Source organism: Glycine soja, chromosome 20 (assembly GCF_004193775.1).
Source record: "Glycine soja cultivar W05 chromosome 20, ASM419377v2, whole genome shotgun sequence".
In the NCBI taxonomy this organism is placed as follows: Eukaryota; Viridiplantae; Streptophyta; class Magnoliopsida; order Fabales; family Fabaceae; genus Glycine; species Glycine soja.
Window position 1 is genome coordinate 33,966,871 of NC_041021.1, and position 13,830 is coordinate 33,980,700.

Sequence of the window (13,830 nt, forward strand, 5' to 3'; positions counted from 1 at the left end):
AGAAGGAACGTTGGGAGAAGGTTTTGGTAAGGATTATAACTATAATTGAATATCTTTCTAAAAAATAATTTAGCTTTTCATGGGATAAAGGAAAAAAATATACCAAAAATGCAATGGAAACATTTTGAGTTTGATTGAGTTGTTAGCGGAATTTGATCCAGTTATGCAAGAGCATGTTAAGCGTATAAAAAAAGGTGACCTTCATAATCATTACTTGAGTAAGACTATACAGAATGAACTTAGAGTGTGTTTGGATGGAGAAATTTAAAATTATGAGAAATTTTAAATTCTAAGAATTTTAAATACTTCAATTGAAATTCTTTTATTTTCAAAATTTTGTGTTTGGATAAAAAAAATTAAAATTATGAGGATGAAAAAAATGAATGAAAAAAAAGAGAAGATATGATTGATGTGCTAGTTAAGTGTTGTTTCTCTATGCTCACACCTGATCGATATTTTAGGAGCTCAGACGATGTTTCTTGAAGAAGACGATAAGAAGAGAATTTCAATTTCTCACATTTTAAAAGGAAATTGAAATTCCAGATCTTTAGTTGTTTAAAATTCTGTTTTAAAATTCCAAAATTTTAAATTCTTCATAAAAAGCATCCAAACAATGAATTCTAAATTACAGAAATTCAAATTCTCTGATAAATTACTTTCCTTAGTTAAAATTCTCTATCCAAACGCACTTATAGAATTGTTAACTTCTTAAATAAAAATTATTATACTAAAAAAAGTTAAAGATGCAAAATATTTTTCTATCATTCTTGATTGTACTTCGGATGTAAGCTATCAGGAGCAAATGACTCTTATTTTGAGATGTGTTGATACTTTCAGTTGTCCCGTCAAAATAGAAGAATACTTTTTAGAGCTTTTACAAGTCAATGACACAACAGGAAAATGTCTTTTTGAGGAATTTACTCGGGTATTAAAAAATATGACCTTGATATTAATGATATAAGGGGGCAATTGTATGATAACAGGTCTAATATGAAAGGTAAAAATCAAGGAGTACAAAAGAGATTGCTGGACATAAACCCTAGAGCATATTATACTCCTTGCAGTTGTCATAATTTGAATTTAGTTCTAGGTGATATGCCCAATTCATGTACAAGAGTTGTTTCTTTTTTTGGAGTTTTGCAACACATTTATTCTTTGTTTTCTTCTTTGACCAAACGGTGGAAAATCTTACAAGAAAATGTATGTAAGTTTTCAGTTAAGTCACTATCTCAAACTAGATGGGAATGTAGAATTGAAAGTGTCAAAGCCATAAAGTTTCAAGCACCAAAAATAAAGGACGCAGCTGTTCAATTATCGAAAACTAGCGAAGATCCTAAGATAAAGAGTGAAGTAATATGTTTAGCAACTTATGAGATAGAAAATTTTGAATTTTTATTGGGAATGAATATTTGGTATGATATACTTTTTTATGTGAATTCTGTAAGTAAGATCATGCAATCTAAAGATATGCATATAGATGTTACTATAGATCACTTAAGAGACCTTATAACTTATTTGAAAAATTATAGGGAAAATGGTTTTGCATCTGCATTAGAATCCACCAAAGAAATGACTATTGAAATGGATATAGAGCCCAAGTTCAATGAAAAATGTAAGATTCATAGGAAAAAACATTTTGATGACATTATTAGTAGTGAGATAGCTTATTTTGCTGAAGATTCTTTTCGCGTTGATCATTTTTTGTATATATGAGATCAGTGTATTTCTTCTATTGAGAGTTGATTTGAACAATTTTTAGAATACAAAAACATGTTTGGATTTTTATTTGATTCAAATAAATTTAAAATTTTGAGTGAAGATGAATTGAAAAAATATTGTATCAATCTTGAAAAGATTGAGTTTTGAGGACCATTCTGATATTGATGGTCTTGATTTGTTTTTAAAATTAAAGTTATTGATACTATTAACATTATCTATAATTGTTACAATTGCTGAAAGAAGTTTTTCAAAATTAAAATTGATTAAAGTATATTTGTGATCAATTATGCTATAAAATAGATTGAATGGATTAGCTATGTTATCTGTTGAGAGTAAGATGTTAGAGTTACTTGATTATAGAACTTTAATAAATAATTTTACAGCTCAAAAAGCCAGAAAAATAACATAAAAATCATTATTCTATATTAGCATTATAACATAAGCCTCTGTCTTTTCTTTTCTTTTTTTTGAAAAAAAATAGGTCCCTATCTTAATTTTTGCCTTAGGCCCCGAAATTCCTAGATACGGCCCTGCATTTCTCATAGTACTCAATATTGATCCAAAACAAATTAATAAATTAACAATCATGAACAATGAATAATTAAATTGAAAAAAAATCTTTAAGCTCTCTTAGATGATGCAGGGCAAGCAAAGACAAGCATAATATGGTGGGTTATGGTTATATGTATGCCTACCCAAGCGTGTAGCTAGCTTGTCCCAAATGTTGACTAGTTGACCGAGGTTGATCCTTAATCCTATCCTTCACATTCAGTCAGAAAAATTAAAGTTAGCTCAAATGGAGAAAAGGGTTCTGCATTAGGATGTGCTTTGCATTAGGGGATGTGGGTCAAAGTAAAGCAAGAGTGCTTTGCATTAGGATGTGGGTCAAAGTAAAGCAAGAGTGCTTTGGTTGAATTGGGCTTACAAATACCTAATCAATTCAGTGCAAAGTGTGTAAAGATGGAAGAAAACGTGGGAGTTCTAATAAATTAATAAAATACTTTCCAATCGATATCATTATTGTCCAAATAAAGCTGGCATTAGCAAAACTGGTCGGCAATACCAAACGTTAACATCTAATACAAATTACTTTTGTTTGCACTACGATCTATTATTTCCTAAAATTTTTTATGTTGATTGTGCAAGTGCGTGTCTCAAAATTCTGCCATTCAAATTTTCTATCACTGGGTCGGTTCTAAAGGAGATATAAGAGTGATTTTGTGAGAAACGATGAAGGGGAAGAAATAAGTTATGGATTTGAATTCTTTGACTAATAAAAATTAATAAACTAACAATTAATATTTAATGATAAAAAAAATTAGATCGACTTCAAATTTATAGAAAAACATTTCTTTTTATTGAATTTACCCCTGCATTTGCTTAATTATGATATCCATGTTTAGGGCAACTCCAAGTAATTACGGGTTATCAAAAATATTTTTTCAATCAAGATTAGCCTAACATGGATCAAACGTCGAATGAAAGGAGTTGACTCCAGTACTAAAATTATTACAATTTACGTACATATTATTCAATAAACTGAGACGCCCTTGATATGAATCAAGTACATGTTAATCAGATGACTTGACGTTGTTACTTGCTGATGGACTTTGACACTTCTCATCATGGAATCGTTGTCTCTTATATATAAGGGCCAATTTATGTTCTTTTGAATTGGATTCGACAAATGATTCTAACACTGACCATGTTTACAGTCAGAAAGTGCCTATGGTTTTAAAAACAATTTTCTTGTGAAAGGTCTTAATAATTAGTACTCTTACAAACTAGTTAAGAAATTAATTTTGGAATTTTATGTTTTAATAGTTAATATGAGTTAATATTATAAAATAATTATATTAGTTATTTATTATTAATGAATTTTATTTAATGCGATCAAATTAAGTAAGTATATTACTAAATAAGATGATATAAATTTAAATGAGTAGATGTTAGGGCTGACTCATTAGAGAATAATGAAAATCCTATTAAATTAATATATTATAAGAAGGTTATGATCTATAATATACTCTCACACACATGGTTTTTTTTTTCCTTCCTATATGAAGAGTTGCAAAAATATTATTGAGGAATAAAAAGACCATGATTGATGAAGAATCATAAAGTTGTTGTTACATTATTCATTGTTTTTGTTTGTGATGGATTGATGTAAAGATCTTGCAACAATTATTGAAAAACGCTTGAATGATCAAGAACCATCTATGGATCGAGTATTTTATCTAATTCATGTTATAGATCACAGGACTTTGGTGAATTGTTCTAATATGTGTACATGTGAATTTTGATTTCTACATAAATAATAAAGAATACTAAAACAAGGAATAAAGGTTGAAATTCCTACAATTAATAATATTTTTTATGAAATATTAGAATGAATAAAAAACCATGATAAAATGCATTAATAATATTTTTAAATGAAATTTTTTTATTTTTACATTTGATTTAAATATGATTTTGGTCGTTATTGTTTTAAGTCCTTAATTTTTTTGAAATTGAGTTTGTAATATTTTTTTTTTGTTTTTGATCCTTATTATTATGTTTTAGTCCTTTTAATATATTGTTTTTTTAATTCCTATAATTTTTATCATTAGCCCTTGTTAAAAAAATTAAAAAGGATTAAAGCAAATTATTCACATATTACAAAGATAAAAATGATATATATATATATATATATATATATATATATATATATATTACAGTAGCTAAAAAATAATTAAGACCAATTTATTTTAAACCAAAAAAAAAAATACTCAAAATATAAGTCCGCTATATATTTTTTTTATAAGAAAGGAACAACTAATTCACAATGATTAAGAAATTTAGTTAATAATATATTTTTTTCAAAATTTATATTCTGTTTTTAAAATTATCCCTAAATTAATAAGGTATGTTCTTATTCTTTATTCAAATATTTTTATCAACTTTAAAATTTTTCTCACATAATACATCCTTAAAGAGAAACAATGAACTTTTAAGTGTGACTAAATCTTTGAGTATTAGTTTTATAGCTTACTCAAAAGATCAAAACTTGTAAGAATATCCCAAGGTTCCACCATAGAGGCACAAGCCCTAATTATGGTGATTATTCAGAAAATATTCATTGCTTTAATTTTAATTGTCTATACACGTAAAAAGGAAAAGTAATGTTCCTAAAATACTCCTCATACAAGACAAAGTTAAACTCCCAACAAGCTTAACATATTAATATATTCCACCTACTATTTACTAATTTCATAGAAATAACTTGTAAGTAAGGATATTTTTGTAAAAATAATTTATACAGGAGATATTCTAAATCGGTTCTTATATAAAAGGTTAAACACAATCTCTATTAATCCATTTGATTGACAAGTGATTTAAGGTCATGTTGCGGCTATTTAGCCGTAGGTGAACTTGCATTTAATTTCCTTCGTGGGAAAATTTCTTTGAACCATGCTCTGCAAGCATGAATTAGTGTGTCTGTAATCCAATAGATTGGGGGAATATTCATTGTCTCTAACCCAATACAAAAAAAAAAAATCTTTATTTTGGTTCTTATAAAAAGCACCAAAAGGAAATAATTGTTTTTGGAGTGTAAAACAAATTGATGTTTAAAAAAAATGCTCATTTTATATATTTGTGATTCAATGCATACATGCAAAACTAATTTTTACTAATGGCACCCAAATACATGTTCTAATTTTCTGTCTCATTTATCTTGTTCCTTTAATTAAAATATGTATGACCAAAACACTAACAACCATGGAAAGATAAGAGCAAGTTTTACGTGTGAAGCCCCATTATCTAGCAGCAGTTCCTAAAAAATAGGAACATGGCATATATGCTGAGCGGATTCAACTTAGATTTTATAATATAAATATTTGTTTCACAATAGTACAGTGGACCTTCAGCCAAATAAACAATCAATGCAACTATTTTTTAGTTATTATTCTTTTAAATTTATTGCTTTCTTTCAAATTTAATTGTTTACTCATATTTTTGTTAAAATTCACCTCCAATCAAGTATTTTTTTTTTTTCATAACTTTGAGAGCCCTCGTAAGATCAAGAGACAACTTTTCCTTCTTGGCAATTATATCACTTGATTCAAATATTCAAATTATGAAATTGTGTTGGAGCAGTCGAACTTTGTTCAGCTAATGGTCAGTTATTCACGCGACAACAAGCTTCCAATGACTTTTTTTTTCCTCCACTTCTTGTTAGTTTATGAGCATAATATTTAGTTTTAGGGTTAATGGCCCTTCGTAAAAGAAAAGGAAAAAGATTGATGTTAGTTCACAAAGTATTCTTAATTTATAATATAGCAATAAATTCCATATTTTGAAAATTGAAAAATGTTTTGAATTTCAAATATTACGTGAAAAACGGATACACAAGTTAAAATTTCCATAATTAGGTGATAGATTCAACTAAATGACTAACCCAGTTATAACCAAAAATAATGATTTTTATATGCAAGCTTGTATGTGAATCTCGGTTGTTTCTAGCTCCGGACTATAAAAGGCTATGGAGAAAAGTGTTGCAAAATATTGAAAGGAATTTGCAGCCATGTTTTTTGTGAAGCTTCAAATGATAAACTGAATATGGATATATTCTTCGGAGTTATTGGTCAGTGATCACACTTCATCTACTTTAAAGGGTAAGAATAGTATGTAAAATGAACTGATGAAGATAATGATGCCAGGGAACCCAAATTTTGGTCCCAGAGAAAAAATAGAATCATTAATTAATTAATTCTATAAAAAGTACCACAAGCCCCACCTTTTTGGGGGATTTTCTGGAACATAACATGGCAGGTATGGTCATCAATAGCATGAGCTAATTAGGTTGTTTCATTTTGTAATTGCGACCACTGTTGTGCTCAAACTTTTGATCTTTAAGCCAATGCCACTAATTGTCACAACTTTTCATCTGCTTTGATTATGTCAGAATTAGAAACTCAGAATATGGCTCGTACTTACCTACCTTAAAACAACTTGCAATTGGTTCATCAATATCTAAATATCATCTAAACGATTGATGTCACCCGAGGTCTGACGTCATATCACTAATTGATGTGAGATTTTTAACATACTTCCTTATGTCAAGGGTTAGACATCTCAAGTATAAAGTTTGCTAGTTTGAACATCTAGAATAATCTTACAATGACTCGATAGTGGGTGAGGTGATAGACCCAACAATAATTGTTATGATAGACTTTTATATCATCTTAAAATCAAGGAAGCACAAACACCTTTATAAAGTGGTGTATAAGCGTGTCAAACACATTTTGCACACAATGTTGTCCAGCACGCCTTAAACAGGTGTCGTCAAACATCTTTCAACCGTGTCATAATTTTTTTCCGACTCAAACACCTATTCAAAAGAGCTCGGACACCTCTCCAACGTTGCTTGAGCATGAGTGAATAAAGTGAGTTGGCACTTATTATTGGCTAAAGACTCCTTAGACAATGTTATCATATTAGAAAATAAAAAAATTGCCTTATATTAAAAATATTACAAGGCTGATAACATTATTTTGCGAGGTTTGTTATCACATAACTTAACTAGTTATTTTAACTTATAAGGAATATGGTTCATCTTATCTTTGATTTTTTTCTTTTGTAAACATGATCTCTCCTTGTATTCTATCTATGTGGATCATTATGATATGAAACTTGTAAAGCTTAATAACTTTGTCTTTTGAATGTGAATTATAAGTGGTGTCTCAATGTCCTATATTTTGGACATACATTAGCAATTTCAGTAATCTCTGTGTCTCGTGTTCATGTTGAAGCCGGTACTTCATACATAACTTAAAATTTTGGGTTGGACTTAACTAAATCCTATAAAGTTACCTTATAAGGTAAGGATTGTCCTCACTTATATACATTATATTGATCATATCACTAGTCAATTTGAGATCCAAAAGACACCTTACATATTGTCATCCTATATTAGTTTTTATAAGTGTAAAAATGACAGTGGTATTTTTAAAATATTAATAGTTTATAATATAATTTTAATCTTTTATTTTAATTTTTAGTTTCAATTTGTTTCTTTAAAATATTTTACTTTGATCCTTAAGGTGTCTTTGTTAAACTAAGTTAGTCCTTCGGTCAATTTATTACACTAATTCAAGCAAGTTGCACTAAACCAAAAATGGCATTTTATAATAGGATTTAACATCAGTTATATATGAGAAACAACATGACAAAAATGCACAATGACATTTTTGCGATTAGGACAACTTGTTAATTTACATCAATTCTAATTTGAACCAATATAAAATGAGATTTTAAAAACTGGCAACTCAGTTTCATTCCAGTGGCATGCCCTCCAAACCTTGTCTTCTTCTTCCTCTTGCTTTATAACCTTCCTTCTCACGAGCCCTTACCATTGTGTTGTGTTCGTGCTGCCATAGTAGTAGCAGTAACAATAATAATAGAATTCTGTAGAGGACTCATAGTTCACATTCTAAGACAAAATCAAGAAAATTTATACCTTATTATTTCTTATTATCATGCCCCTTTGGCTATTAGGTACCTAAGACGAGTTTTACTTTTATTTGTGGTATAGTTTAGGAATCAGAATGTCAGAATGTGCCCAAAATTAAATAATTTTAGACTGTAAATTAGTGTGTGCTAAGAGTTCAGTTTCAGTGAGCCTTGGATGAGGGAGTGTGAGTCTTGAACTATACATATGAACTAGCTAGGAATGTGTAAGTCTTGATTATGTATTTGAAAACAATTAAAATTTAACCTTCCAAAACATATGTATGTCACATCAGTTTTGGAGAAAATTAAGGCGATGGGCTTGATTGAATTGGTTTAGGTGAGCTTAGACTAATTAAAAAGATAACCTGGGTACTTTAAGGGAGTTAGCATGATTTAAAGATTATGAACTTAGTGATCTAACCAATATTAGAACAAAGATATGATGATATCTAACTCCTCAAAATCTCATAGTTCTTTTTATAACAAAAATATTGAAATTTGATGGGCTCATGAAATTTATTAAGTATTACAAGATTATGTGTCCAATATAAACAAAGGTATTGTATTTCTACCTTAGACATGCAAAATCATTTTAGTTAAATGTATCCAAAGTGAAAAACTGGACTCAATCCTATGTTTTCCAAAGCCAAACTTAGTGCCCAATGCACTATCAAGGAACATGTGTCCAAAGTTTTATGAAAATAGCACTTGACATGCTAGATCTCTTAACGTCCAATTATGATAAAGGAAACTTAAACTGATTTTAAAGTTTCTTTCATCCAACATAATGGATATGCATGAGTTCTTTTCAAGAATGATTTTGCTTGAAAAGTTTCATGTTCTTTTGTTCCCTTGCCTTTTCAAAAATATCTCACCATTTGAATTTTAAGTGTATCTATTGGAATTTTTTATTCCAATAATTAATGTGGGTTAATATTATAAGACAATTATATTAGCTATTTATCATTAGTGAATTTTATTTTATGTGATCAAATTAAGTGAACCTGTTAGACTACCAAATCAAATGATATGAACTTAAATGAGCAGATGTCAGTGTTGGCCCATTAGGAGATAATGGGAACCCTATTAGGTTAATACACTATAAGAAGACTATGGTCCCCAATATACTGAGCCATCACATTAGTTTCTCTTCTCCATCTGAAGAGTTACGAAGTTCCTATTAAGGAATAAAGAGGTTCCGGTTGAGGAAAAACCATGAAATAACCGATTACCTACAAATTCAGATTCCGCTGCATTTGTTGATCAGTCATTATGAATCCAAGTATTCTTAAAACTCTTCCTAATAATCTAATGTAATGTGTTCTTGGTGGTTATTGGTATTTTATAAGGATCTCCTAAAAATCCAAGAGTATCTTCATTAGGTTGGACAAAGGCACAATCGAGATATGCTCTGTGCAAATCATTTTTGTGCAAGTAGTGGAGACAATGCAAGGTGAATATTGCTCAAAATTAAAAAGGAATATTGTACCTTTTGCCTTTCTCTCTCCACCACAAGCTGACACTTAGCAAGAAGACAAACTTTGTGTCTTAAAAGGAAAATTCGAAGGATATAATTAATCCCCACAACGTCATACCCATTGAAGCCTGTATAAAGAGAATGAAGCTTTGAAGAAGAAGCCTTTGTAATCAATGAAAACAAAATGTTGAAAAAAACTCTACTCAAAGCTCTCATCTTTGGACGATTATCTGCTCTAATAGTTCTATTCTTTACTTAGCAAAGTTAGTGTAAAAATTGGTCTATATTGCCTATCCTCTCTTTGAGAGTTGATTTCATTGTAAAGATTTTTAAACATTGCTTTTTGTGAAAACCATGAGTGATTTAGTAAACATTGAACATTTTGTTTTTTAACCAATCTTTGGGTGAGATTGTTCGTGTGACATAATGGACCTAAAGAATACTAGTTGTAGCTAGAAGTGTGACAATGGTAGAATATTGTTGTAATAACTTATGGATTAGTGGAACTTTTCTAGGATTGAAAGATAGCTAAATTAAACTTAAGGATGAGTGAACTCGTATAAAAATGAGCGCTATCACTTTTATTCAAACGTTTTTCTTTACATGCTTTCTTTTACACATTAATTTATGGACATACAAGTATTTGATAAGCCTTGAGAAAAGTTTCTTTAATTTGTGAAAAAAAATCATTTTTGGACAATTGTCTTGACAAACTTGTTTTCAGAAATTTTTTGCAAAACCATTTTTGAAAAACTTTAAGATCTCATTAACACGCTATTCAATCTCCTTCTACTGTGCTTATTTGAATTTATTCCTAGAAATTAAATGTCCTACTAGTTTAGGCATATAGATTTATTTTAAAAGCTCCTTTAGTAACTAAAACCAAGTAAAGAGAGTTAAGTGTCTAAAGTGAGTTAAGACAAAAATTAGAATAAGCTGATTAGCTTTTTAAATTAGCTTAAACAACTTTCAACTGAAAATTAATTCAACTTTTCAACTAATTTTTAAATTTTAACTACTTTTATATTGTTAAACAAAAAATTTCACATATAACTTTGTGCCAAGCTGTATTAGCGTAAGATTTACATGAATTTTAATTAATATTAAGAGAAAATATAGGCTATGTATTGATAATAGAAAACAATTTTACACTATCATTAACTCACAAATTATCATTTATGGGAAGGTTGTGTTAGAATGAGTTAAAGAATACATTAATATTTGTCTTAATTTTTTTATGATCAGTGAGAATTGAAGACATGTATAAAAGAATTTATAATAATTTATGCATGCATCTTACTAAATCAACTGAGTTAAATTTCTTCCATAATTAAGTAAATTTGAAGTTTAAATGTGTTTGAGTCTCTTATCTGCCATGCGTTTTGTTGAAGAACAAGGTTTCAACAATTTCAGCAATGTCATATTCGAAAGTGATTGTATGGGGGTGGTAGATAAAATTAAACAGAATGTGGTTGATGTATCTGAGTTACACACTAAATTTAACGAGTACAGAAACCTCATGTCCCATAACCAAACCTTTTATCCAGAGGTTTTGTTAGGAGGCAAGTCAATGATATTGTCCAACCTCATGTCCCAACTAAACCTTTTATCCAGAGGTTTTGTTAGGAGCCAATTCAATGATATTGTGCACCCCCTTTGTAGGGTAGTCTCATCTTTTCCTTGTCTCTTTATTTTCTATTATGTTCCTTCTTGTATTCAATTGATTATTATTGAAATGTCAAGATTTTTTAAGTATATATTTTTTAAGAGTTTAATTTTTATATATACACTAAGAGTAAAATAATTTTACAAATTACTATATATTTGAATTACTTTAAAATAATTATTTTAAAAATTAATAAATTTATTATATATGATAGATTGTGATTACATGACTGTATAAAATTTTTAATATTATAAATATATAATCATTTTTCTCTTTTTATTATTCTACAAGTCCCTGTATCATTTGATAATTTTTACTTAACTCTCTGACGTATTTATTTTCAATTAGATCTCTGAAATTGTATTTGTTTGTTAATTAGGTCCGAATGCAGAGACCTAATTTTAAAAAATACATATATGAAGGCCAAATTAAAAATAAATAAAAGTTTAAGGATTCATTAAATTTTTTTTAAAAAAGTCAACCATTTAATTCAAAAATTGGTAAAAGTTCATGAATCTGCAATAAAAGCTTAAGGACCCCATTAATTTTTTTTATAAAAAGTCAACGATTTAATTCAAAAATTGGTAAAAGTTCATGAATCCGCAGGGTAAACTAGTGGTAAAATTTCGTAAAAATTCAGGAATCTTCTTAGTAAAATATTTATAATGTCTGTCATCATTCTTTTATTTTCTTTTAGTAAAGTAGTGGTAAAATATAACAAAAAGCAATTGGTAACACAAAGAGAAATATATATATATATATATTTAATCTCTATGTTCCCAAACGCATGAAGTTGGATAGGGTTAGTGGCTTAGTTAGTTGCATAATGCTATTTCTGGTTAGACGTAATGCTGGGAGGTTTATAATGATCATAATACCTTTCCAAAATTGTAAAATTCGTGTTTATCATTTAAAGAAGAATAATTCAATTTACATGACAGCCAATAATGTATTTTAGACTTATGTACCCTGGTGTGACGGTGTATACATAGAAACTCATCTTATTGGGTTCATATTTAAAAATTTTCGTCAGTTTCATAATGAATCTGACATATCTGATTCAAAGTATCCAACTAGATAGTAGCTGTAGTAGCTGTAGTGTGATCAAATCTTTATCACCCAGACATATCTTGATTTTCACTCTTCCTTTTTCTCCGTACAAATGCATGAACATTTCATTTAAATTAATATCAAATGCACAAAATGACTAATTAAAGGCTTTTGTTAATAAATGACTTAAGATGACGGGTGTTCCTCAACTTATTAGATCAGAGACCAATCTCATTCATGATATGTAACTCTCGCTAACTAGGAATGACAAATAGTATAGTTCATCCTACAAGTACCTACAAAAATATTCACAAATGAATAGAGTAAATACCTTCTTATGGGAAATGGTGGGTCTCGCCGGTATTTACTCATAAAAAATTAATGGAGATGAGTATTGGTACAAGTACTATAATACCTGTCTTACCAGCACCTATAATATATATTAGTTTAATTAAAATATATATTTATATATTTTTATATATTACTAATTACTACCTATTTTATTTACTTTTTATGAATTATGTAATTATTTCTTATATATAGAATTATAGGTAGCTTAATTTAATGGTAATTGGTAGGAAAGATAAGTTTTTGTTGACCCACATATAAATTTGTCATGCTGTTATATGTGAATTATGAATCAATGTATTTGGAAAGCATTGTAGATTGGGTGAAATTTGATTTTGGAACTTGTTATCAAACTAATACACGAAATATCATGTAAATTTATTCGTAATATATTTTTTTTATTACTTCAAATTTAAAATCAAGATAAATCATATTTCATTTGATGAATTATTTTTCTTTATTTTGTTATTAGTGAGTGAATGTTTAGTTAAAATTTAATCTTAATCAACTATTCATCATAACTTTTGGTTTTTGAATAGCTAGATTAACTAGTATATAAAATTTAGTATATAAAACATGACACTCCCTATAAAATATTTAATATATTAAATTTAAACACAACTATATAAGCCATATCTATATACTATATTATAAAAGAGAACCTCAGGAAAATTACTGGTGTGACCCTTCTTAGAAAATTGGCACCTGTCCCTTTTGCTGGGTTTATTGTCATTTTGATATGTTTTTGGTTTGTCCTGAGCTTCTACACGTCGGTGGTTTATGTGTTGGTTTTTTTATCAGCAAGTGGTTTACGTGTTAATTGTTTTGATCAGCAAGGGATTTTTGTGCCATGTGTCTGATGGCTAAGGTAGCTTCCACTCTTTGATTGGGCACGTGGTTTGGGGGTTTTGTGCAATCCCGTTGGTTGTTGTTGTGTCATTTTGGTTTGTTTCTTTTTCAAGTTTGAAAGCAAAGCTGGATTTGAAGGTGTGAGGCTCGGGCTTGGTCGTATCTTTTCTAACTTTTATGTGCATGGCTGTGATTTTCGTTTTAGTTTTCCAGTTTGGTTTTGTTCTGT

The 13,830-nt window shown here is 28.8% G+C and overlaps 1 pseudogene; it reads left to right on the top strand.

Moving 5' to 3' along the window:
- Nucleotides 1-13,830, top strand: part of LOC114402015 — an 81,370-nt pseudogene that overhangs the window by 27,588 nt on the left and 39,952 nt on the right.